We start from the raw sequence: 26,264 nt of genomic DNA, 5'->3' as shown, positions 1-26,264 counted from the left end.
CGGAGGTCCGTTCTTAACCTGAAACTGTTCTTAACCTGAAGCACCACTTTAGCTAATGCCGCCTCCTGCTGCCACCGGAGCACAATTTCTGTTCTTATCCTGAAGCAAAGTTCTTAACCTGAAGCACTATTTCTGGGTTAACGGAGTCTGTAACCTGAAGCGTATGTAACCTGAAGCGTATGTAACCCGAGGTAGCACTGTATACTGGTTTCTCAATATGCTGCTTGGGTAATTAGTTTTCAAAAGAATATAAGCAGTTAGTATAACTGTATATATAATAATGGATGAGATTCTAGTTCAGTAAATGGCATGATGACCCCAAGTTAATCAGAGCCAAGATTTCATAGCCAAATTACAAAGCCGCACCCTATAAAGTTGCCACTGGCTTCAGCCTTCCATTGTAGGCTTTTTTCAGTTAATGGCCTTTACATAGCCATTAACTTGTAATATAACTTGTAATATAAAACATTAACTTGTAATATAAAAACATGACGCTCAACATTATTTCCTGGCACAAGGTGCACATTAGTGAACACACTGGAATGTATCAGGTCTACAGCTGCCACAATACTTGTATATAAAAAAGAACAAATGGAACACAAATCTTGAACATAAAGCCATTAGAAGGGTATCAGTTTGACATAGCTTCTGCCTATAACTCTAGGTATGTCAAAGATGCATTTGGCACACTTAAGAGTTAAACTGGCAGAAATGGTCTCCCACTGATAAACTACAAAGTCCAAAAAGACAGAAAGTCGGCTGACACTCTCAAAGGCAGAAGACCTTTTAAACATTTGCAGGCTGACAACAGTATTCTAAAGCATGCAGTTTCTTGTGAAGAAATAAAACTGAATGTACAACATTTTAGGGAAGTTTTGAATAAGCTTATTTGTCCAGCTTACTTTGCAACGGCTGTGTATAAAACAGCACTATAAACACTTTCATTCCCTACACAAGGGCTAAACAAAGAGTCCTCTTTTAGCCATTTAATCTGGTAATTTATTTTTTCAACCATCACATAAATCGAAACACAGCTGTAACCAATGACTTGCAGATTCACTTCCCTGCCAGCTGGATTTTGTTCTGCTGAAGCAGCAAGATTTTTACATTGTTCACTTCTGTGCATCTGGAGAAATCACTAAGGATCAAAGGTGACTAGAAAAGCTCTTTAAATAAACTCAACCAACAGTGAAGATCAGCTTCAATGCCTGCAGAATCTACATATAATGGCACGAATCATCCCTTGTTTTGTCAAAATCAGAATCTCTCCCTCTGGAAACTGAAATAATGTGAAATATATAGTTATACTTTTAAGAGGGTGAAAATGCAGCTGTCACTTCTAGTTCAAGCTGCTGTTTCCTGAGAGTTTTAGTTTCCTTCACATTCAAGTTTTGCAAATTACGTACTCACAGTTGAGTATTTTCTAAAATATTTTTATCTTGGTAGCAAATCCTTAAAATGAATTCTGGCTACCAATATCAGCATTTCTGGGTTAGAGATAAATTTTATTTTCCCAACTCTTTCATACAGCGGCAGACTAGAGGTGGCCACTTTACTAGGGACTGGGACCCCCAAGCCAAGCCACTATTTGGTGGTGAATTGTGTGAAAGAGGGAGGCACCAATCCATTAACTGCCACAAATGAGGGGCAGCTCAGGGTCAGAGAAGAGGAGAAAATAATTTGGGTATAAACTGAGCTGAAGCCAAATTTGCAAAATACCACAATTTGGCTGTTTCATGTCCTAATTTGAACAAATTGTTTAACTGATCTTTTAGAGTCAACCTGGGAGACCTTTTTTGACTGAAGAGCGGGGTAAAAATCCTTCAGATAAATAATTTGCTTTTTGAAATCAAAATTTGACTACTTGGAGATGAGGCAATGAATGTAATAAAAAAATATTATGGACAGCATTCAGCTAAGTTGTTGTGTGTCAGACATTTTCTTTTCTCCTCTCCCCATGCCCCTACAATCTGCTCTGGAAGGGTGGGGAAACAATAATGTGTTTAGGGGGCACAGAGGAGACGGAGGAAAACAGAGGCATAATGGCCACCTTAAATGTAACCATGTTGCAAGCTGCTTTACATGATTGGCTTGCCCTATGAAATCACTTTCCACATAGTTACCGTATTTTTCGCTCCATAAGATGCACCTGACCATATGACGCACCTAGTTTTTAGAGGAGGAAAACAAGAAAAAAAAATATTTTGAATGAAACAGTGGATGTATGATTTTCGTGGTTCATGCTGTGGCCACAGACATGTGATTTGACGGTGAGTTTGGGGTTGTCCAATGCAAAAATCCTGAGAATCCATGTGGATCCGTGCTTTGTAACAAAAGCGGCCCCACGCAATAGTGTGTGTGTGTGTGTGATTTTTTTGGTGCAGGCTGGTTAGAATGCGCCTTGTAACATAAAATGTGTTAAACCCAATACATAACAGAATGAAAACAACTTTTCTGCTTGTATATGTTGATAATGATGATCTGGCCTGGGCAGGCCGGGTCGTCCTCTTATATACCTGCTGGGATTGACAAGGCATCTGACCCTCACCTGAATCTCATAGTTCTCCTGCAGCTGCCTCTGATTAGTTATCATTAACTCTTGGGGGGGGGGAATTACCATCACACATCATGTGCATGGAAGTTGCTGAACCAATTAACCAACTAGAAGGATTACTGTTAATAGCACCAGTTTTCCTATAACTTGATATTGATGGATAGTTTTGATGAACTGCAAAAGCATTTTTAGTCTGCTTTCTGTTGCCGCCCTGGAAGTTTTCTTTATTAGTGCCACTTTGTTTTGTACGATTCCTTGCAAATGAAGGTGTTAAATGTTTGGAAAAAGTCAGAAGCCCAAGGCAGTGACTGGACAACACAATAATCAACCCGAGCATGAACTGACTGTTGACAGTTGAAAGTGCATGTGCTTACTTGCCATTAGAATGTTAGTCTACCAACGCTTATACGATTGGTTAGAATGCGCCTTGTAACATAAAATGTGTTAAACCCAATACATAACACTCCTCCCCCCAATTTCCTAGGAAAAGGAACAAACATAGTCATCAAGGTGTGCCGGCCTTTTCCGCTCCCACTGGGACCGTCGTGGTTCCTGTGCCCAAGTGGGTGACCCAGGAGGTTCTTCCGGTACCCGGGGACTGAGTGGGGCGGTCAGCGAGGCCGGCTCTGAAAGGGTCACTGGCGATGGAGCCACTGAAGATTCCGGCCTGAAGTTGCCCTGCTGGGCTAACTCAGTCATCAGCAACCCATCTGGTCCCACCCTGCCTGGGCACAGAATCTCCCAAAGTACCCATTTCTCTGTCCTCTGGTTCTGCTTCATGTTCTGTGTCCTGGCTCTGATTTGGTTGAGAAGTCTCTTCCAAACCAGTCCCCCCCTCCAACCCTACCTCATAGGAAACCAGACCTGTACAGCAGGCAATGATACCAGGGACCCAACCCTGTCCAGGCTCATAGTTTCAGACGTAAACAGTGTTCCCCGAGGAGAACCCTCTTGGAGCGCCCCGTTACCACAGTGGATGGCTGTTGCTCAAGAGCCCGGTTGGGGTGCATACGATCAAGGAGGGTAGTGAGCCTCCTCCCCATAAGCAACTCTGCCAGGCTCTGGCTGGTCACTGTGCTTGGGGTGATGTGTTGGGCCAATAAGAACTCTGCTAACTGGATAGTCCTGTCTCCATGCACTATGCACCTAAGCGCATCTTTGGTAGTATGGACCATGCGTTCAGCTTGGCCATTACTGGCCAGGTGAAAAGGAGCAGAACGAATGTGGTGGATTCCATTCTTGGTTACAAATTCTTTGAATTCCACCGAAGTAAAAGCGGTCCCATTATCACTCACCAGTGTGTCTGGCAAGCCGTGTGTCGCAAATAGTTTCCTGAGCGCGTTTATAGTCACTCTAGCAGACACGGTTAAGGTCAGCACCACCTCGAGCCACTTGGACTCAGAATCGACCACTATAAGGAAGTGTTGGCCCTGAAAAGGCCCCACAAAATCCACATGCACCTGGGACCATGGGGACTGTGTGGACTCCCAGGACTGTACTGGTGCCTTGGGTGGATCCATCCGGGAAACCTGGCAGGGCTCACAACATTTCACCCAGCCCTCTATCTCCGCATCTATGACTGACCACCACACATAGCTACGGGCCAATGCCTTCATCCGGACGATCCCTGGGTGAGACACGTGCAGCCCTTCTAAGACTTTTATCCTTAACGGGGGGGGGGGGGGGGTTATGACACGGCTACCGCATAACACGCACCCTCGGGGAGTAGACAGCTCGTCTTTGCGGGCTGTGTAGCATGAAAATTTTGGACCCGGCTTCCCAGTCCGAGACATGGGACAACAGCCTATCCTTCGTGGTTGTGGCGGCAATGTCCTTCACATGCAAGGGCTGGTCCGGTAAGTCTTCCAGCCACAGGATCTGGTGGGAAGGAGCAAGGTCAGGGCCGCTCTCCGACAACAGCAAGCGGCTGAGTGCATCTGCGTGACCCATGGCTTTCCCGGGTCAGTGCTGTAGAGAGTATTGGTAACCGGCCAGGAAAATGGACCAGCACAATACTCGTGGCGAAAGCATCTGGGGTGTCTGGCGGTCTGGTGCAAAGAGTCCCAGGAGTGGCTTGTGGTCAGTAACGATAGTGAAAGGCTGACCATAAAGGAAGGCATGAAACTTTTTGACTTCCTTAACTATTGCCAAACCCTCCTTGTCAATCTGGGAGTAGTTGCACTCCGCCGACGTGAGAGTTTGGGAGAAGTAAGCCACTGGGACTTCCCTCCCATCCAGAAGCTGGTGGTCCAGTACTGCGCCCACTCCATAAGGGGAAGTGTCGCAAGCCAGCACCACTGGGAGCTTTTTATCGAAGTGTATCAACACTGAGTTGGACACAAGCAAGTCTTTGACCCCTCGGAACCATAGTAGGCCTAGAAGGCTAGTGAAGGGCCTTCAGTTATGATGGGGTTCAAATTCTTGGTGTACTTCTTAAACTGGACCTTGAAGGTGCCCATCCCCTTTAGTTGGGTTCTTTTTCTCTGGAAGTCCCGCAGCACTATAGGGGCCCGGTGGAGAGGAGGACCGCCATTAGGGCAAAGCTCTTTCAGAGTCTTAGCAGATATTATGGAGTAGGATGAGCCAGTATCCAACTCCATAGTGCATGGGGTTCCCTCTATCTTGAGTTGTACCCTAAGCTTATTGGACCCCGGGGATGGAAGTTGAAGTACCCTGGCTGGAGAGGTGGACTGTGACTTCTCCTCTATGTAGACCTCGTGACATGTTGCTTGGGTCGTGCTCCGAAGGTCTTGGAGCAGCAGACTCGACCAGCGTGCCCAGTCTTCCCACAGTGGCAACATGTGGTGTCCCTAAACCTGCATGTTCTGCATGTAGAGCATGAGACTCTTAATCTCAGGTCATGGGTTTGAGCCCCACGCTGGGTAAAGATCGCTGCATTGCAGAGAATAGACTAGATAACCCCTGCGGCCCCACCCAACTCTACAATTCTTTGATTCTATCTTAAATTTCACATGATAAATTTATTACAATGCACCATATTTATTTTTACAAAGGAAACCACAAAAAGAAATTAGCAGCTTCTTTGGGATGTAAATAAAAACAAATGGTGAAGGCACACAACCTGTAGTTTAATCCCCTCACCCCACCCCAAATAACGGAATGCTTGATTCCCTCAGAGTGATTTCATGCATACAGTGGTACCTCGAGTTACAAAAGCCTCCGGTTACAAACTCTACTAACCTGGAAGAGTTACCTCGAGTTGAGAACTTTGCCCCAGGATAAGAACGGAAATCGTGTGCCAGCGGCGAGCAGCAACAAGAGGCCCCATTAGTGAAAGCACGCCTCTAGTTAAGAACAGTTTCAGGTTAAGAACGGACCTCCGGAACGAATTAAGTTCCTAACTAGAGGTACCAGTGTATATTGGACTCACTCTAAAAATATAAATGACTAAAATTGGCCAGACAAAACATGCTACAATGTAGTTAAATTGATATATCTGGGTGTGTGTTCGGGCATGTTTATGTGCAGCCACATAAATCCAATTAGCTCTACTGATTTCAACAGAATTAATGCAACTTAAAGCTGATAATAGTAAGTGAACTGCTAAATTCTTAAGATATGGATGGGGAAAATACAGCTTTTAAATGCAATAGAAAATATTTTATGAATAAATGTATGAATGCAATTTATAATGTTTTGTGTTTATACACACACACACACACATAATGTTATGTATATATATATATATATATATATATATATATATATAGCATTCTCGTATATTTGTTTTAGGAAATGACATATACAATAAATTAAACTGTGTGTGTGAAATAGAAGAATATGAAGATTTATTCTAACAATAGGCATTATGCAACAGAGGAATAGTGTTCCTAAACAATTCTTCTGATTATTTTTATTCAGGAGATGGTTGTATTCATTGTTGGAGTTTTCCTCCGAATACTAGTTACAGTATATTTAAAATTGACACACAAAGTTAAATTCAAAGGAAGCAAAATAGGGTAGCTGTGTACCCAATTTTACAGGGGACACCCCTCTGTCTAAAGCAGGGTGGCAAAAGTGTGGCCACCCAGATATTGTTGGACTCCAGTTCCCATCAACATTAAGTCTGACCAATCCAGGGCCTGCATGGTCCCTGATAATCAAACTACTGTCAGCATATAACACATTGTTTGTGTGATTTGCACTGGCTGCCAGTTTGCTAGCAGGACAAGTTCAGTTAGGCCCTACACATCTCATGATCAGGTTACTTGAGAGACCGCCTTATCTCTTATACAACCAGCAGATCGCTGCAATTCCCAAAGATCTCAGAAGCCCACTCTGCAGTCCCGCAGAACAGAGCTTTTAGTGTGGCTGCCACTATTCTGTGGAATAGCATTCCTGTTGAAATACAACAGGCGCCCACTATCTGCAATTTCTAGAAGCGATAAAAGACATTTTTGTTTCTGCAGACTTTCCCAGCTGGATAAATGTGTCTCTACAATGAGTGTCTACTTATTAGGATTTTAGTCTTGTTTAAAATGTTTTTTTGGTTTTTAACTGTTTTTAACTATCTTATGTGTAAATCATCTAGAGATGGCAGTTTAAAAGGCAATTAATAAATTACTTAGTAATAATAATAAAAAGGGGTGATGCCTCCACCTCATCACCCAGTCAGTACCCACCAGCTAACTCTAAGTAACCAAGATGGGCAAGGGCCAAAGAGGCAGGTGGTTAGACACACTTCTCATAGCAGCTTATCCACAACCTCAGGCTGCAATAATTGAAACTGATCCAGTGATAGAACAGACAGTGCTCTGTCAGACCGCTATTTGCAGACACAAGAGTGGTAGAAAAGTCATTTTTCTTCACCACCGTCATTGACAAGTTGTAGGCAAAGTAATGCACCCTCACCTGCGTTGGATCATGTTCAGTACCACAATTTACACTACCTGTGCTCTAGCCATTCACCCCATTTGAAAACATACAGGTCACCAGAGTACCAAGGTGAGCTTTGTCTTCCACAGCAGTGGCGAGGGCACTCAGGAGGGATCATATCAATGACTCTATGCACCTCACAATTCCACAGTGTGATGAAAGCCTTGACAGGAGCTCCAGTCTTATCAGTCAGAGAAGCCCTCAGCAGTCAGTTATCCATCAGATTAAAAAAGTTGCTGTGGGTGGACCATCTACATGGATCCTCCACCGCTGCAGAGTGGAGTACCATATTCAGCCCAAACCTCACCAGGAAACGATTCACAAACTAAATATAATGAGCACTTGTATTAGAGCGCTCTGTAGAGTGATAGCTATAGTCTTGTATATGCTAATCCTTTACGCTTTTTCACTCTTGTCTAATGTTCTTAACCCTTTCTTTAGACTCTCTTAGCTTCTTTTGGATTCTTATAGACTTTTATATATACTTTTTGTTTTAACGCCTTTTAGTTTTTTAAAAAAGTTTTTCGATTTTAAATTATTGTACCCCTCCCCAGCGGCGGAGCAAGTCAATTGGGCGCCTGGGACAGGGTGTGTGCCCTGTGCCCAGGGGTGGAGCCAGCTGCCCACGGGGGGGAGGTGAGCCAGGGCGGGACGCTCCATGGGACCTCTGAGGAGTCTGCCTGTCTCCTCCCACTCAGCTGTCCTACAGCTGATTGGGAGACAGCGGGTGGACAGTTTGGGGCAGCGCGTAGCCTGCGGACACTCAAGCCACCACGTCACATCACTCCCAGGAGAGATGTGTGGCTCGGGCGCGCTGCAGGCCCCATGGCGAGTGCCGCCCGGCATTTTGTCACCCCCTCAGTGGTGAAACCCAGGGTGACCCGCCCCCACCGCCCCCTTCCTCTGCCCCTGCACCTCCCTTCTTATGCTGGTCTACAACCGTAATGAATATTTGTTGTTGTTGACCCACTCATGACAACAGACTCACAGTGGAGAGTATTACCAACCCAAACTAAGGCAAAGACCAGATCGAGCTTATTGATCTGTTGGATCGATAAACTAAGACAGAACCATGGGGATCATGAAGTCCCAAGCCAGCCTTTTTGATGTAGTCCCAGAATGAGTACTGAAGTCCACCAACACCACTGTGAAAAGGTTATCTAGCACCACAACTAGACTACCCTCACCTGCTCATTTAGGAAGACTGTAGTGCAGCCTGGTGGATATGGTATACTAACAACATCCCTATTCTGTCTAAGTGCTGCACCACGCTCTTCCCCCAAAATCCCTTAAAATCAGACATAGTGCTGATTGTGAATGACACATGTTTAATTCTAGGCAGAGCTGGCATTTAACAACAGCCTCCAATCTTTTTTGGATTCCAGAGTGGTGTGCAACAAAATTTTGTATCTTAATAGAAACTGACAATAAAAAAACAGGTAAAAAATTTAAATACAGAACTAGCATTTTCAACAACCTAAAATGCTTCTCTGTGGTGGACCTTATATTCTGAACAGGTCACCACCATATTCTTTCCAGCTGAATACCACTCTTTTATTTTTACCCCAAAGACATGAGAGTGAGGGCAGAAAGAATCACCCTCACTCTGATTTAGCTTCAGACATAATCTCATTGGCTATCTGGTATTACACAGCAAGGGGAGCTTCTGTCCCTTCATGAAAGCTTCAGCTCCCTTTTGAAGCCCATTATGTTCCATTCATAGCATTCAGCTCTGCTTCAAGTTTCACACAATGGCCACTCTATGCTCACCATAAAGAACCTAAATGAATTAAAACTGGAATAAGGTTATACATTTTTTGTAGAACACATCCTGCTATCCAGCTTTACAGGATCCTGATAACATATAAAACTGTACTTGGGAGAGCTAACCACAAGGCACAAGTGATAGTTACCGTATTTTTCGCTCTATAGGACGCACTTTTTCCCCTCCAAAAATGAAGGGGAAATGTGTGTGCGTCCTATGGGGTGAATGCAGGCTTTCGCTGAAGCCTGGAGAGCGAGAGGGGTTGGTGCGCACCGACCCCTCTTGCTCTCCAGGCTTCAGCAAGCTATCTGCAAGCCGTGGGAGCCCGGCGGGAGTTCCCGCCGGGCTCCCAAGGCTTGCGGATAGCAGCCTCCAAACCCGACCTGGTTTGGAGGCTGGCTGTGGGGGAAAGAAGCGCTTCTCCCCACCGCCAGCCCCACAAGCTTGGTGGACAGCGGGGAGGCGGAGTGCCACCTTCCAGCTGTTCCCCGACCTGGATTGGAGGCTGGCGGTGGGGGAAAGCAGCGCTTCTCCCCACCACCAGCCCCACAAGCCCAAGGGACAGTGGGGAGGCGGAGCGCCGCCTTCCCGCTGTTCCCCAACCTGGTCTTTGGGGCTGGCGGTGGGGGAAAGCAGCGCTCTCCGCCCCGCCAGCCCCAAAGAGCAGGTCGAAAGGAACCCAAAGCCTCCAGAGCCCAGCGGGATCTCCCGCTGGGCTCTGGAGGCTTCGGGTGAACGCACCTTGAACACACAGAACGCACCTTGACTTAGAGGGGGAGAACAAGAAAAAAATTTTTTTTCCCTGTTCTCCCCCTCCTATGGTCCGGTGCAAACAATAGAGCGAAAAATACGGTACATCACACTTGGACTTCTGTAGCACACTCTGTATGAGGCTGCTTTCGAAAAGTGCTTAGAAAGTTTAGCTGCTTCAGGAAACTGCAGCCAGATTAATGACCAGGAATATGTGATTCCTCTCTTACAAGAGCTTCAATGGCTACTAGCCTATTTCTGAGAACAGGTCAAAGTTTTCACTATGACTTGGAACAAAGTATATATACATCCCTTCTGTAAGTTTTCTCAAGTTCAGTTATCTCAGGTTTGAAGCTTACTCTGTAAAACTTTCAAACACTTTTTCTAGATATTGGCTTCCAAATGTATCACCCTGCCCCCCCCCCCCCCCCGCCCACCACCAAAAGAAACTTAGCTAAATAATATTTCCCTCCTCCAGGGCCTTAAGATCACCTGTGTTTTTAATGCCAAATCAAATCCCAAGAGTTTTTCTTCAAGAAGGACACATTTATTTATGAATTAGTTGAGAACAGTCTTTCAACATCACTTTTCCAATTCAAGCTTCTAGCTGTATACACTTATATTGTGAGGTTCCTTTGAAATGTCATCATGACTGCCGTTCAGTCCAGCATCACAATATTTTACTATCTATTAGAACCTCTTTCACTTGTAGCTCTACATTTCTTTCACACAGAGATTACAGTGTTTTATCAATGTGTGCTCACTGACAGAACTATATGAAACCTGACAAACTTCTCTGACAATCAAGCTCAAACCACTTAGTCAATATAGTAAAGTTCACAAAGAATATTATGCAAGGAAAAACTTACTCAGATGGACAGCATATAAAAACATCATCATCATCATCATCACCATCATGGGTTTCCATATTACAGAATGGACAATTTGAACACTACATCTTTCCCCTCATTTATGTCCAACTGCATAGTATAGTTTCAGATGAACCCTAAATATTTGTATTCTTCAAATCTCTTTTCAAAATGGCAAAATATTATTGGTTGCATAAAAGGAAAGGATTGACATACTTTTGGGCCAGTGGGCAGAAAGGCATGGATAAGACAGAAGTTAAGTCTGTGTTTTGATACATGGAACCAAAACAGCTCCTCAAGTGACCTTCCAAGATCCCCAGCAAGCTTTAAGTGGTCCATGAATACAGTGTGGGAACTGCTGCAATAGAGAGTTATACAAGAAAGCGAAAGTAAATCTGAAATAATATTGAAGTCATGCAATGGAGAAGCAAGAACTTTCAGAGAGTCCACATGTTACAGCACTGCATGAACACTTCCACAAGATTTAATGGAAGTATCTGTGGGGAATAATGCTACTGGCTGCTTTCCATCCACTCAAAGATATCTGGATCTAATTCGTAGTTTTAGAAGGTTCAGAGGAAATACTAGGACAATTGCAGGAATTAGCAAGCATCACCTTTTATCCTAGTCATCATTGATTTATGGCTGTTCTAAGGTCCAAAAGTGCCACAATGCAAGATTTTTAACTTTAAAGCAATCACTGGGGGCTTTTCCTTGCAGCAGCAGTATCGGGGGTGGGGGCATGTTGGCCTTTTTGGCCTGAACCAAACACTTCTATATGTTTCTTTAGGCCCCCTGCCATTTTAAGCTAATAGCAGCTCTGAGTGGTGGATTAAATCAGGGACACATGTATTGAGCCCAAAGACCTCCTTCTTTGGAGGTCTTTAAGCAGAGGCTTGACAACCATATGTCAGGAGTGCTCTGATGGTGTTTCCTGCTTGGCAGGGGGTTGGACTCGATGGCCCTTGTGGTCTCTTCCAACTCTATGATTCTATGATTCTATGATTCATATAGCTTTTATCTACCAGCTAGGTAAAGGTAAAGGGACCCCTGACCATTAGGTCCAGTCATGACCGACTCTGGGGTTGTGGCGCTCATCTCGCTTTATTGGCCGAGGGAGCCAGCGTACAGCTTCCGGGTCATGTGGCCAGCATGACTAAGCCACTTCTGGCGAACCAGAGCAGCGCACAGAAACGCCGTTTACCTTCCCGCCATACCTATTTCTCTACTTGCACTTTGCTTGCGAACTGCTAGGTTGGCAGGAGCTGGGACCAAGCAATGAGAGCTCACTCCATCGTGGGGATTCAAACCGCCAACCTTCTGATCAGCAAGTCCTAGGTTCTGTGGTGTAACCCACAGCACCATCTGCGTCCCTTATCTACCAGCTAGTTAACAGTAATTAATGCCATTATTCTTCTTGAAAACAAAATCTAGTCCTTTAACTCACTGTCCTACCCTCTAGCTTGTGTTTGCATCTTTCATTTTACTCAGTATTAACACAGCTATATTTATTTCCTTATATGAAAAGACCATTTTTAAAAAAACAAAGACCAGTGGCACTGGTCTGCAAGGAGATTGCAGCTAGCCCTGAGAATCTCCTGGCCCTGCTGGTGGCTCCTTGTTGCTGCTCATTCGCCTGGCTTCTTTGAGCAAGCAGGGACAAGAGAAGAACAAAGTGTCCTCTTGCCTTGTGATTTCCTCTGAGTGACTGTGCACAATGGGTATGAGAATGGGCATCAGAAATAGTGGTAGACATCCCCAAAGTCAGGGAACTCTATACAAGACAACCTGAGGAATTGCAGAAGAGAAAGTCTGAAGAGAAACTCATGGAATCGTGAGCACATGCGTATGAGTGCTTAAGCCTTCCCCAACCTGGTGCCCTCCAGATGTTTTGGACCACAACTGCCATCATCCATGACTTTTGGCCATGCTGACTGGAGCTGGAGTCCAACAACATCTGGAAAGGGCAGGAAGGGACAGACATCTGGAATCTGACCCTGGTTAAGCCAGCTGCACCATAACACTCTTCCTTATCTCTTTTATATTTCAAAATCAATGAACATTACTAGTGATTGTATTGGTTTTTAAAAAGTAAGAATTAAATGATTTTTTTGTTCATGACATTTTTTTAAGTAAGTACTTGATTGCATCCATGTAGAATGGTTTGGGCATAATGAGCTTTTATATATCATACACATAATATGTCAACAACTGCAGGTTACTTTGCCTACCATGTTCTTGCTGTACTTCTTTACAGAAATAGAATCATAGAGTTGGAAGAGACCAGAAGGATCATCTAGTCCAACCCCCTACAATGCAGACATCTTTTTGTCCAACATGGGGCTTCAGCCCACTACCCTGAGATTAAGAGTCTCATGCTCTACTAACTGAGCTATCCGTACAGCAAGTACCTCATTGATAAGTGCTTGTTTTTCCATGTGTTCAATTATTCTTTATTATCAAGAGACAAAGGGTTAGTGAGAAAAGGAGGGTAGAGTGAGATTGCTAGGGCCTGGAGACAGAAGGTCTCTATGGATTACTGAGCAGAAAGGGAGTGGACAGTTCAGGGGTTGGGGACATGAAGACGATGGTTCAAAGAGCCAAAGAATTAGAATTGTGCTGACTGTTTGGGAATAATTACTTGGGAATGATAATGTTGTTGCAGCAATATTGCATGTAACCATGCACTGTCCGAGTCAAAGGATTTAAAGTAGAATTTGTTAATATCAGGGTAAATCTGGACAATGGGTGATTGATGTAAATGGAAAGAGAACAATATGGGAAAGAGAAGGAGGAAGAAAAGTTAATGGAACTTTTGTTTATGAAAAAAACCTGAAATGATTTAGAATTAATTCTATGAAATATAAGCCATATACTGGTAATTTTTTTATTTCACTGAGTTAATGAACATAAATAAAACATACAAAATGCTAAGTTCTAGATTTATTGATGCAGGTAATTCGATGAAAATACACAGGTAGAAGGGAAAAATTATGGTCAAGCCAATTCTGTAAGTAGAATTTATCAATCATGCAGCTGAAAACGGCACATTCCTCACCATAATATACAATCTCTAATGACAGTGTTTGAAAAATGAAATAGCTCTAAACAATGCATATTTCCTTCTAAAAACACACCACACTCAGCTCACAAACTGCCATCACACCAAGTTTGTGCATGGAATCAGGCCGCAAACGCATTGTACATTTAAAGCCTATAATGTCCTTCTAAAGAATTCCGGTAACTGTTGTTTGTTAAAGGTGCTGGGAATTGTAATTCTGTGAGGGGTAAACTATAGTTCCAAAGATTCATTGTCGTGTGCTTTAAGAGTAAGTATGCCATGTCTCAGAATACACAGATCAAGATATCCATTGGTGGGAGCTTTCCCACAATGCTCTGAACTACATGCAGGCATCCTGCACAGTGCTTTGAATGAAGAACCAAGATCTCTGCTCAGGTCTGCTATCTCCTTGTTGATTACTCTCAAATCCAGTTATCTATATGTGAAGTCTCTCTTTCTAGTCAATCCTGTACAGCCAATCCTGGTACCTTGGGTTACATATGCTTCAGGTTACATACGCTTCAGGTTACAGACTCCGCTAACCCAGAAATAGCGCTTCAGGTTAAGAACTTTGCTTCAGGATGAGAACAGAAATCGTGCAGCGGCGCAGTGGCAGCAGGAGGCCCCATTAGCTAAAGTGGTCCTTCAGGTTAAGAACAGTTGAATGATGGAACATTCTGCCATCAACTAAAGTTAAGCATTATGAAGACCTAAGCTCCTTATATTTGTACACAAACTCTCCCTCCCTCCCTCCCTCCTTCCCTTCATTCCTCCTTTCGCTGAAGGTCTTAGGCTAGTTTTTCTTTAGCAAAATGCCCCCCATGAACCACTCACATCCAAACCATGCATTTAAAGTACACTGCTTCTCCAGGGATTCCAGGGAATTGCAGTTTACCCCATAGAGCTACAATTCCCAGTACTGTACCATTAATAAACTAGTTTCCAGTATTTTTTGGAGGGGGGGAGCCATGTGCTTCAGATGTGCAATGTGGATGTGTAAAACTGAAGGAAGTTTTTTTTTTTTTTTAAAAAAAAAAGGTAATAAAATGTACAATGTTGAAATTGGAGATAATTTTAAAAGTAATTGGGATCTGAAATGCGGATTTGCTGTTAAAAATTCCACCAGGCTAGCACAAGCTGCTTGCATGAGCCCAAGAGCTGTTGTCATCCCCCAAGGCCAAATATTAGAAATGTGTAGCCTTGGCATTAATTTGTTTACCTTTCTATTTGCTTCCCACATCATACTGGAGGACAAATACTGCAGTTTTTGCCTTTCTCGCAAGGAAAACATCAAGCCTCTTTTCTGTCTTTGTGGAGTGGTCACCTCTAGTCTCTATTACAAACACCTTTCTTCATTGTATTCCTTACAATGGTTCTCTGAGGCATTCCACTTCAAACTCTTTGTTTTGAAAGTTTTTCACATCTCTGCTCCATCTGTACCACATCTCCCCTTTCAGCCTTTCATACTTTCCCTATTCTACTCCAAAACGATTGCGTTTGGCCGGCTTTTTTGTGAACAGTTCCAGCCCCACCATATACGATTCTCTACTGCTGTCAAAAAGAGAACAGTGCACCTACAGGCTTTAAATAGTAGCAGCAACAACAAAACAACATGTATATTTCGATCACTCTTTGGTGATCCTTTGGATGGCTGCCACGTCGTCTTGTAATTGGCACACAAGCCAAAGACAATCAAAAAGCTGACTGCAGTCAAATATGGCACTTAACCAAATCACTTTCTTGTATAATCAAAGGCAACTGCAAATTGATAATTTTGACCACCCAGGTTGAGCAGGACATAGGCTTTTCTATACTTTAGTTTATAAGAAGGGCTACAGTTGTATTCCCCCCACCAGGCATTCTTTATTTTCTATATTATTCTATAAAATATTTGTTTCTTTTAAAAAAATTGTTGCCTCATTTTCTTCAGAAACCTAATTTGTATTTTAGTTGTAGCTATGGTGACAGAAACAGTAGAAAATATAATAAAAGAAAACATATGCTTCCTCATAAATGAAAATTAAATAATTTGTTATAATATGTAGCTGAAATACAAAGCCGCCCACTACTATAAAACTCCCTGCTAAAAGGAGACTTCTTGGATATAAATATTAAGGAAAGACAGGACTTAATTAAGTTAATTGTATGGGAAAATATAGTATAAAATCATTATATTTTTAGAAAGTGCAACTTATTTATATCACCCCCCCCAAAAAAAACCCCCATAAATTTATAAATCATACTCTCTAACCAAAGGCACCTCAGGCAATACAGTGGTACCTCGGGTTACATACGCTTCAGGTTACATATGCTTCAGGTTACAGACTCTGCTAACCCAGAAATAGTACCTCTGGTTAAGAACTTTGCTTCAGGATGAGAACAGAAATCGTGCGGCGGCGCAGTGGCAGCAGGAGGCCCCATTAGCTAAAGTGGTGCTTCAGGTTAAGAACAGTTTCAGGTTAAGAACGGACCTCTAGAACAAATTAAGTTCTTAACCTGAGGTACCACTGTATAAAGGTTTTGGCAACACTGTACAGTATTATCAATAGAGGATGGATGGGGGAATAACCCTCTCAAATTTTTCTCTGCCACGATGAATGGCTCAAATTTGACAATAAGATGACCACTATCTTACACTGATGGCCTGTTTCATCAATGCTTTGGTCCAAGTCCCAATAAGGTTTATAGGTGTGGGGACAGTGCCTGTGCCTGAGTAATTCTCATTGGTTCAACAAAGTCTCTATGCCCCCAGGTGCACATGCGGGCAATATAACAGGCCATGATGGATAATGGAAGGTTTGTGTGGCCCTCCCAAATCCCAACCCAGACCTTCTCTGTTTGGGGCAAACATGAGTAGCTTGCATTGCACAGAAAGGGAGAGTGGCCTGGACAGACATATGGGAAGCATACACAAACCCCCCACTCCCATCATTGCCTATCATTCCTAGCGCTGGGTAAGGAAGGAGAAACTGTGCTCTGTTGAGTGGGGATGCTTGAGGAATTTGATTTATGTGAACTCCAGTGGGAACTGACTTGAACTGCATCTCTTGGACTAATGTTTGGATCCGAACATAATTATCCATCAGATTTCACACTATTTTACAATACAGTTTTCAGGTCAACATTTAAGAAAGAATATTTTAGGATAAATTACGTTTAGAAATACAGTGGTACCTCTGGTTATGTATTTAATTCGTTCCGGAGGTCCGTTCTTAACCTGAAACTGTTCTTAACCTGAAGCACCACTTTAGCTAATGGGGCCTCCCGCTGCTGCTGTGCTGCCGCCGTGCTGCCGCCGCACAATTTCTATTCTCATCCTGAAGCAAAGTTCTTAACCCGAGGTATATTTCTGGGTTAATGGAGTCAGTAACCTGAAGCGTATGTAACCTGAAGCATATGTAACCCGAGGTACCACTGTATGTACATTGAGATAAAATGTCATTTAGGTATGTATATTGTGATAAAATATGCATGTTTTCAAAATACAGTGAACTATGTGGAACTTACTACAGTTGTCACTCAGCCATAACATGACACCTGTTGACTGAACTTTATTTTTACATGAAGTTTTGTGCTCTTAAAAAAAAAAAGCCAAAGCAGCTTATGATTGAACACATTCACTGTTCAGATATATTTCCTGTCAAACTATATAAAATGAATACTGGCATCCAAAACATCTTAAAATAATCCACTTGGCATTACAATTCTGAGGCAGAATGAGGTGACAAAATATGGATACCACTTTGAATATTCCCACACATCCAAAACTCCCTGTAAACAGAAGAGTGGAGATAATGCGAGTAAGTTAGAGAGAAAGACTGAAGTCTGGCCCTTAGCCTATTCTGCTTGTTTTCTACTACAGGGGCTTTATCACATAAGGGGAAATTGAAAAATGGCATCCCATCGCTGGTGGTTAATACTGGTACAGCCCACTCTACTGTTTCAGCATTCTAACACCTGATACCTCTATGCCACTTACCTTTCCTTTTGCAGAATGTTCTTTGGTGTCATAAAACAAGTCTTGCCTTGCCTTATACTGCAGCAGTTAGAGCTGTTCCATAGATTCTGGCAGTCCTGGGATTGTTTGGCCACAGATAAAAGTATCATCAGATAATAACCTGCCCTTGAAAATACCTTAAATCAGAGATGGGGAATCATTGACCCCCTGGGTGTTATTGGATTTCAACTCTCATCAGCCCCAACCTGCATGATCAAGAGTAATGGATGATGGGAGTTGTAGTCCAGCAACATCTGGAGGACCACATATTCCTTATGCCTGCCCTGCCTTAAACATAAAACTGAAACAGACAATATATCCCCTAGCTTTTAAAGAGGGTGAATTGTGGATATGTGCTAGACTGGACTGCACTCCTTTAAAGATGATACATCATTCTATTGATATAACAAAAGGGGCTGTAAACACACTTACACTGAAACAACAGAGAACCATGCTCAACCGCTGCTTTGCCCCAGCTGCTTTGCACCGTTCCAGTGATTCTATAAAAATGTTTTATGTAGCTATTCCAAAAGTGTTTATGACTAATCTGTGTCACTAGAGCAAGCAGCAAATGGTAACTAAGCCACACTAGCAAAATTGACCCAAGACTTTTAACCAAATAGCAGCATTTATGAATGCAAGGAAAGAGGGAAATTCAAATCAACCTGCATAGACTTGAGTTTTAATGGGAACTAACTCTTGATCAAATAACTCAGTTCACAAGACTGCAGGTATATTGAAAGAAGTGAAGTTTGAACTGGTGAACTAGATGGATCACTTCATTCTATGCTCCTGAATACTTTTAGAAATGCATTTTGGGTTTCTTATTCAAATGCATTTGTAAGTGAGCTTCCAACATAAGATTAGAATATCAGAATTGGGAGATACCTGAAATGTCATCTACTTCAATCTCTTGCTAATGCCAAAACACACTACTATAGCAACCCTGATATGTGACCATCCAAGCACTTATCTAATGAATGAGAACCCCACACCTTCTGGGTAGTCTGTTGCACAGTTGAGCAGCTTATACCATCAGGAAATTCTTTCTAATGTTAGAACAACAGAAAACAGATTTCTTCAAACTTCTAAAATATCTAAATACCATATTGCCGTGTAATCAACATTTCTCCAGGCTAAACATATCCCAACTTCTTCCATTTCCCCTCAATGGCCTTTGTTTCCCAGCTGCTCACGATATTTGTTGCCCTCTTCTGGAGACATTTCAATTTATCAGTATCCTTCTTAAACTGCATCGCCCAGAACATGGTACTTAATTCTTCTATGGTATTAGCTAGCCCATGCTATTTGCTATTATCTTTGAATTTTAGGAACACCCACTCTACCCTTTCATCTAACTCCTTTGTACAGATGTTGAACAATCCTAAGCCGAGGGCAGAACCCCGCAGCACTCCACTTGTCACTTTTCTCCAGGCTATCAATGAGCATGCTGTGTACCGTCTATCAGGCAGCTATAACCCTACCTAACAGTAGCATTGTCTAGCCTACATTTTGCAGCTTGGCAAGAAGAATATCATAGGGGCATGTAAACAGCTTTGCTGAAGCCTTCTTCAAATGAGAACATTGGTCCATGGATTCTAGATTAGCCTATGGGTAAGTGAATGCTGATTTGTATAAATTCACATTGCTTAGTGCTATCACTGTTCACTAGCAAACATGTTTGAGCATGTACAATACAGACAATATTGAGAATATCAAGTTTACAGCAATCCAGGCAGCATCAAAGAGCAACTTCAAACTTTCAAGAAAACACAACAGAGCAGGCTTCCTCAACCTCGGCCCTCCAGATGTTTTGAGACTACAATTCCCATCATCCCTGACCTGCTAGCTAGGCATCATGGGAGTTGTAGGCCAAAACACCTGGAGGGGCGAGGCTGAGGAAGCCTGCAATAGAGTCTTCCTAGGAATGTATGATTTGGGGATGCAGGCAGGGGATCTCATGTCTAATAATTTTTTCTGACCGTTCTGCTTACCTTCCATGGTAGCAAGGCATGGTGGCCCCCTGCTTCCCCAGCTGTTGCTACAGCTGGGTTTGGCAGCAGCAGCCTTTCCTGGTCGCTGGAAATTTTTGAATTTAAATAAAAAAAAATTGTCATGAGTGGTTGTTGATTCACATGGCAGGCTCATGGAGCTTGGGCACGCAAAACATATATTAAAAATAATCTCACACCTGCTTATAGACTTATGTGGCATGTGTCATTGTTGCTAATGTGGAAGAGAATGCACATTCTAGGGACTCATACATATTATAGGGCAATTTAGAAGAAGCCACAGTTAGGTGTTTCCAGACTTGAGTGGTTCATTGCTTTTCTGCTTCAAGCTGCTTCCACACCTATAGCTGAATTGTCAGACCTTCTTTCCCAGCCATGAAAGTGGGATGATTTTTAATCAGGACAATCCTGTAGATCAAATCCTGACCACCCCTCCCCCATGACTGTCTTAAAAAGATGTAAAGAAAGACAATCATACTCAATTGGGAACAGTTTAAGAAAAGGAATCAATTCCTAAAAGAGAAACAGTACAACAGTGTCTGGAAATGGCTAGAACATCATCTATAAGCCATACAGCTATTGCTATTCAGCACAACCTCCACACAAAAAGCTATGGGGCAGCTAAGCTGTAGTATACTGTAAGTGGTATCTTCATCTGTGTAATTGTTCCATGCTTTGTTTTTGTTTTAAGTTGGCTCTTTAAACTCTAAAAAAGAAAGGAAAGGAAAGGGAAAAGATATGGGGAAAAGACCTTTTGCTAATGATGTAATGTAGATGTGAGCAAATCAAAAGTGGCAATTTCACAATAAATTCCATTGTGGAAGCACACCCCTCAGTTCTGAAAAGAACTCAAAACCCATGCATGTGAAAAGCAGGCATGTCAGGAACGAAAATCACTGGCCACTTTTCTCCCTCATGTGCTAGTTTTCCATATGCAGGGAAGTTTTGAGGCACAGAAGCATTCAAGCATCAACACACACACACACCGCCCCCCACACACCTACATTCATGGGAAAACTCTCACCATATAATTCTCTAAATATTTGAAATGGAACTTAGGAAGCATGTGGGGAAAAATGAGAAGAGAATGAGAACGTATTGGGTTGGTGGTTAAATTATGGTTACCAGACGTCCCTATTTCCCGGGGACAGTCCCCAGATTTACAAATCTGTCCCCGGACAAAATCTGTCCCCGGAATGTCCCCGGATTTCATTTAATGTCCCTGGATTTATATTTCAAATGTTGTAGATTTGTTAGTAGGGAATGAATGTTGCATGATTGGTTCAACGGCACAAGACACATAATATGGGAACTTCCGGCGAGGCAAAATGGTGGGCCCCACAGCAGCAAGCAGCTCCTGAAGCCAGCCAGAGTCAACTGCGCTACTAGGCTGGCTTCGGGCTGCTGAGACTGCCACTGCCATTGTCGCGGGGGAACCGGGGATGCCCGATGTGTCAACTGGGGGAACCTCTCTCTCTCACACACACACACCCCACAACCGGGAGTGAATGCACCCAGCCACCCACCCAGCAGTGCTCTGGGGCCAGAAAAAGCCCCGGAGCTGACGCAGGGAGAAGGAGAAGTGGAGAAGGAAAAGGAAGAGAGAGAAAGAGGAAGGAGAAAAAAGAGGGGAGCCCTGACCTTGCTGCGCTGCTGTGGAGAGGTAGGAGAGCACCAGGAGGACAAGGACAAGTGCCTGAGCCCAGGCCCGACCCAAGCCTACTCCATGGCAGCTAGCTCTCCAAGAAGAGCAGGCTGGGGCCCAGAGGAAGGCCACGTGACAGAGGAGACCAGAGAAGGGAAGATATTACTTCTTAATTTTTTTAAAAAAAATAACTTTTTTTCTCTTTTCAAAAAAAAAGTGTCCCCAGATTCTTTGGGGGAAAAATCTGGTAACCTTAGGTTAAATTGAACACAGATTCCACATCCTCTCAGCTGTATGCCAGGCAATGTTGTAAAAAGTAGTGAAAAACTGAGCAGGGAAACGATTAGCAAAGTCTTGAGTCTCTGAAAAAGAAGAGCTTCCCCTACTCTTTAAATGACAGCCAAGTAATCGACAAGGGAACTTTAGTTTAGAAGACACCAGAGCCCTGTGCAGACATTCTAAGTGTGTAGGTAGGTCAGGATTGTGCCCAATGGTCCTGATCCCATGCCATGCCCTACATCCATGCTGATACCCTGCCTGACATATGTGTGTACACTCAAACATGTGGTCCATGCCCAGGGTGTAGATCATGCATTTGGAGCTCATGTATGTACATGCTTAGGCCCCTTTGCAGACAGGTCCTTAAGCATATGATGGTTTGGTGCAGGAAAGAAGTATGGCCAGTGAGCATGATCACACCCACCACCATTTATGCAGCCTGCGCATTTAGAACATCTGCACAGGGACCACATTGTGAAGTGAAGGAACTCAGGAGTATGGACTATTCTTAGCTGATACAATGGGAATGTTGACATTTGTTATCGCATTAGTTGAAGAGACTAGAAAAGGTAAAACAGAAAAGCAACATATTATAGGTTGGATTGGTGAGCCATCTTCTGTTTAATTTTGCCAAAATTCAGCAAGAGAAGAGGTCAAATTAAGTCCAAGATGTCACCTTTTCTATTTTTATATATTTTATATTTGTGCAATATCTTTTTATATTTAGCCCAAACAGGGACTAGCATGAAAAAGCAGCAATATGAAAATATTTTTGAAAATCAGGTAATACATGCTCACTTAAACCAGTGAGGACAAAGGATTACAACATTCAGCATTCAGATCCTCATTCACTCAGTTATTCTGTTCTCCAAGTCCCCAGCAGCTACTTCCACAAAAAGAAGAAGTCTCATATGATGTCATCCATAGCTGGGCTCTGCCAGCTGAGACTCCAGGTGAGGGATTGAATACTTCAGGTTCCCTCAAGAAAACCTGCAATGTCTTGCAAATTCTAAACATTTTAGCCATGCCCCCCTACAGAAGTAGAAAGGATTTAAACTGCAGTTGGAAGTGGTACAATCTAACAACAGATACATCATGTGAGTGATCTTAGCTTGGCTCCAAGACTGTTGACTAGCTAAAGAATAATTTGCAGTGTTCAGGTGTTCTTCCAGCCATGTGGGATCCCCTTGAGCAATACCCAAGTGGTTCAGAGACAATTTAAATTATGCAACTATGTGGGCTGAGGTGCTGAGATCACGTGGCTTCCTCAATGCCAATTTTGTAGGAAAGACAAAGAATAATCACTCCAGCCCATATGCCATAGAACTGGCATTGGGGAACCCATGTGACTGTTACTATAGATCACATAGTTGAGTCATTTAAATAATCTCCCAGCTAGGGGTGGGGAAAAATTTCATTCGGTCCACATTTTTCAGGAACTGACCTAGTTTGCAATTTCAGGGTGAATACATGGATTGGAACTTAATTATCCCTTAGATTTCACGCTTCTCAGAATTTTCTGCCACAGTTCTTGACTTTTAAAATTGTATCAATATGTATAAGAAGATGTGTTTGGAAATGCATACACTGAGATAAACTGCACACCCACACCCAGACACATATACACCTATAGATAAAATACACATTTAATTAATTCCTTGCACTGTTGCTTTTTTTAACACACACACCCATATTAATATAAATAAACATATACAAAATAAATGTAGAGCAGCAATGGCTGATCTGTCCATTCCTACTCCCATCCATGTGGAAAAAAGGTTATGACACATCTGTGAGAATATCTAAAGGGCGCCTGTAACACTAATTCATCAGAGAAGCTGTAACTTGTATAAGCAGACATACACATGATCTAGTCTCATATTAAATCATTATTTTTTGTTAAGTATTGCTCTAGAGTTAGTTACATCAAATTTAAACTATTTCAGATAAGTCTTAAGAGGAATAAATGGCAGAGATAAATATTTGTCGGTTTCTGTATGTAGCGATTAAGTCAGCTTTTCCAGCTTTGCTGCTGATATAATTAAAGTAGCCATCATTCTTTCTCAAATATCTGTGATGTGCAGTCACAGTCCATTAGGAGAACATGTTAGCATAGTTCCTAATACGCTGTAAATGAAATAACCATGTAATAAGGAGTATGTGAGCATCAATAAAGCTTCAGAGTGATTACTCCATATACATTTACTACACAGAGTTCACTTTATTAGATTAAAAAGATGATGAATTCCTCGATGGTTCAAGTGTGCTCCAAGGAAAGCTAGAAGGTTGTACAGTTAACTCCCAGGGTGTAACTCTAAACCATACAACCTACTACCTCAACCCGGATGCACACAGCTTCCAATGCCTTCTTCTGATCTTCTGCATCTCTTTCAAATATGGCAGACACTTACCATTAATCAGTTTCCATCATGTTTAATATGAACATGGAAGGATCACTGAGGAGTTTGCTTCTGTCCTGTTGATATTGTGTGTGCTTCCACAGAATAAGCAACCCTCTTTCAAATCATGAGATCATACTGAACATCCATGTGAGTTTCCCCTAGTACACACATATCAAGCAAATGCATTTAAACTGTTTCACCCTGTAAGTAATGTTTTTGATGCCATTCACGTTACAGAGAAAAGTGGTGCTTGCCACAAGTATCCCATGGTGAACACCATTATAGTGAGGGTACATAATAGCTAAACCATACCACACCGTTAGAGCATGTTTGGCATGCAGAAGATTCCAGATGCTATTCCTGGTATTTCCTTGTGCTTTTTTTAAAAGGAATAAGTAGCATGTCTATTAGCCAATTACTTCCATCAGTATTTGTTTACGTGTGAGCAAACAATTCAAACTTTGTGGTTCTCACACTTTACTGGGAACACACACAGAGATATGCTGTGAACATCTCTTTACTATATTGTGCAAAACGACCATTATTTTCTGAGTTTATAAATCCTACTGGGGTTTAAGCACTTGGAAGTATTTGCAGGATTGAGGCCAACTGCCACAACCTGGAGCCCTGTACACACATGGTTTCTTGTTACCAGCTATGGCAGGGATGCCCAAATTTTTTTCAAAGAGGGCCAGATTTGATAAAATGAACATGTGTGAGGGCCGACCAAAGTTGTTGAGCTTTTTTACAATTTTACCCCAAAGTTGCTGAGCTGTTTTTAGGATTTTATCCCAGGACATATACTGCCATGGGGGCTGGATTAAACGGACTTTGGACATGCCTGAGCTATGGAATAGTCAATCCAATATTCCTGGGCAACTTCAACTTCCGTAGGTGACAGTCAGAAAGCCAAATGGTCTTTTGAGTTCTCCATTGGCAGATCACAGCCACTGCTTTTAATCATTGCCCATTTTCCATACTCTTTTCTGGAAATGTATTGTGAATTTAAATGTATTCTGCTTTGAAGAGATAAAAACACAAAACAGAAAAATAGTAAGATAGAACATTTCTCCCTCATATGTTCAATGATGACAGTGCTAAAACCAAAATATAAATTTGAAAAAAGGAACATCCATTCTCTTTGACAACAGTTGCTCAAAAATCAGTCTTTTTTTACCCAAGTTGTGACTTGCTATATATATATTTGGGTCAGATCACCAGACTGACACAGACCCATAGAAGCGAGCTTGTGCAGTACACTTCACCACAAGATCGGATCTACGGGTTTATGCCAACTGGCATCATCTTTCAGATTAAGCAGTGTGGGAGCAAGTTAGAACAAATCATTGCTAAGCATTTATGTTGACAAACAACAACTTCCAAATGCACATTAAGGGAAAGATAAGAAACAGTTTGAATGTTCAAAAACTACGCAAAACAGATACAAAGTTATATGGTAGCAAATTCAAGTGGGTTTTGAGCTATCAAAATAACAGCACCTCAAATTTCGTAAACCAAATAGGGGGAGGGAAACTATGCAGATTTAATATGATTCCTGATGAACGAACGATATGTTACAAACAATGAAAATCCAGCTACTGAATCTGAAAAGACATCATGTCCAAGAATCAAAACATATCTGCTCCAAGTGAAAGTACCAGCATACTGCAAACTTTGTATTATTTGTGTTACGGTAGAGTATATTTACTCAAAATTTCATAAATGTTTACCCGAACAAAAATGACAAATGTAAAAAATTCTCCTCTTGTGGCTGTTAATAAATTATCCTAGTTTTTATTGAATCAAGTTATGAGGCCTTCTGCCGCATCTGGAAGCAGCCTTTCTGAAGTATCAACAGGTTCTCTGACAATCGAATCCTATCCATGTCTACTTTGAAGTAAGTTTCACTGAATTAATGGGGTTCAATCCTTGGTAAATAGATTACATCCTGAAGGAATTATCCTCCAAGTGTCTTTCATAAACATACACACCATTATTGTAACTAAAAAAACCCTACATAGCATAGATATATTT

The 26,264-nt window shown here is 42.3% G+C and overlaps 1 long non-coding RNA gene across 13 annotated transcripts in view; it reads right to left on the bottom strand.

The window, feature by feature from the left end:
- LOC307213857 overlaps nucleotides 1-26,264 on the bottom strand; it is a 241,109-nt gene that overhangs the window by 9,666 nt on the left and 205,179 nt on the right. The gene's annotated exons all lie outside the window — the stretch shown is intronic.

This window comes from Podarcis cretensis (genome assembly GCF_951804945.1).
Source record: "Podarcis cretensis genome assembly, chromosome: 4".
NCBI lineage: Eukaryota > Metazoa > Chordata > Lepidosauria > Squamata > Lacertidae > Podarcis > Podarcis cretensis.
The sequence above is the reverse complement of the archived record's forward strand: the minus strand, read 5'-3'. Positions and strand labels throughout refer to the sequence as shown.